This window comes from Andrographis paniculata, unplaced genomic scaffold, assembly GCF_009805555.1.
Source record: "Andrographis paniculata isolate CXL003 unplaced genomic scaffold, ASM980555v1 Contig83END, whole genome shotgun sequence".
Taxonomy (NCBI): Eukaryota; Viridiplantae; Streptophyta; class Magnoliopsida; order Lamiales; family Acanthaceae; genus Andrographis; species Andrographis paniculata.
The window spans coordinates 776,750-778,776 of NW_026137621.1; the positions used below are offsets into that span (position 1 = coordinate 776,750).

The 2,027-nt window shown below is 28.9% G+C and overlaps 1 long non-coding RNA gene across 1 annotated transcript; it reads left to right on the top strand.

The window, feature by feature from the left end:
* The first annotated feature begins 1,089 nt into the window (after positions 1-1,089).
* On the top strand, positions 1,090-1,792 carry LOC127241815 (uncharacterized). Its single transcript, XR_007836629.1, has 2 exons — positions 1,090-1,309; positions 1,452-1,792. It is a non-coding gene; the product is annotated as an uncharacterized LOC127241815 (long non-coding RNA).
* The last annotated feature ends 235 nt before the right edge of the window (positions 1,793-2,027 follow it).

Sequence of the window (2,027 nt, forward strand, 5' to 3'; positions counted from 1 at the left end):
GTGAAAATCCTATTCAAATAAAATACTCTATATTAGATCTTTGTTCGATCTGATTTGGTTTCAATTTTTAGTATCTTATCTATTAACTTGACTTTATTCATATTATTATATTTAAAAATTATATGAATAGTTATATTAGCAAATTAAATATTACTCTCTTTGTCCGGTCTTAATATATATAATTCATTTATGTTCCTTCAACGTAACATATACATTTATCTTTTTAGTAATTATTATCTCGTTATATTATATAAATAATTTTATTTTATCATCGGCATCATTATTTTTTTAAAATAAAATAAAGGTAAAATTATCTTTACACTACTTTAACTACTCAATTTTGTTAAAATACTATAATTTGTTAAACTTCGTGTTAAAAATAAATGTATATCTTATGGCGGGACCGATGAAGTATTAATATTCATATTAGTATATTTTTACAATTAAAAATATATGCAATTGTGGTTGGATTTCGAGCGTGGATCAGATATTGATTTGATCAAATTAACACTGATTTGACTCGATCAGCATATACAATAAAGGTATAAAATTAACACAACATATATTATATTATAAAATATCATATGATAAGTTATAACATAACATCTGTTGTATCGTAAATATACATATATGTTGATTACCCATATGTGATATGTTTCCTGATCAAATCAGTATTACGCTCATTTAATTGGGTCAATACCGGATCCACAGTCATTCTATTTGTTTTGAAATACTTGCAAATATTTTCGATTAATTTAAATTTATATTATTTATTAATTATATTTAATATAATTCAAATTGTTTAAAAATAATATAAATTTTTTCGATGAATCAAAAATTTTGGTTCAAATATGATCTTCAATTTTGGAACAAATATGATCTACAATTTTGGAAAATATGTTGGATTGGATTTGAATATCAAATAGTTGTATATTTTACAAACAACCAAATTGTGCCTGTCTCTAATGTTTATATATTCAACAAAATTGGACCTACACCTCAGACATGCTCGAAAATTACATTCATGATCACTTATATATCTCAAAGACTCTATAGTCTTTATTTATTATTATTTAAATATATCTTCTCTTGCCATTTTTTGCTATAAATAGAGAATCCAAAGCTTCTTCATTTTCATCCAAAACAATTTCATACCATCAAATAATAATTCATACAAAAATATTTACAGGTGTAATGGCTTCCAAAGTATCGATGTTTCTTGTCCTTTGCTTGGCTATAGCCATCCTCATTTCCTCCGATGTTTTGGCTAGGGATTTGTCCGAGACCGAGACCTCAGTCGAAGCTACGTGTAAGTACAAGGACCGCATAGCATATTATATTTCCTAGAGTTTTAATTCTTCATATTTGGTATATAATTTGAATATATGTCGATTATGCTTTTTCCATTGGAGGAACTTATAATTAACTCACGCTATGTTCTAATTACACAGCTGAGGGGACTGAGCAAGGCCGTCCCTGCCGCAACCGCTACTGTTGCCGGCGAGGACGCTATGGCTGCATTCGCTGGTGCTGCCGCTACACTAATGGCAACACAGACGGAGATGTCGATGCTACTAACCCTTGAACGAAACCCTAAATTTAAGTGAAGATGAGAATGACGCCACTCTTAAGAACATCAGCCCTAGCTACTTTAAATTAAATCCGATCCATGTCTACTTATAACTACGCCTGTTTGCCTAAGGAATAATTTGCACGAGATCGATCATCTGTGATCCTCTCTATGTATGCATCGCCATAATAATATTATGTGAGAAATATTACTGTCCATGAACATTGGTGTGTTATTGTGTACACCAACTAACGTAAGAAGTAATCAATATTTTATTGAGTGGGGAAATATATCACAAAGAAATAAACTGGAAGTTTACCAAAAAAAAAAAAAAAAAAAAATTCGATCCATGCATTCGAGAATAGACAAATTTTAATGTTATCGAAATTAATATAACACATTTAGCTTCAAAATAATTAGGGAAGCTATATTATTTATGAACCAGTTATATTGATTA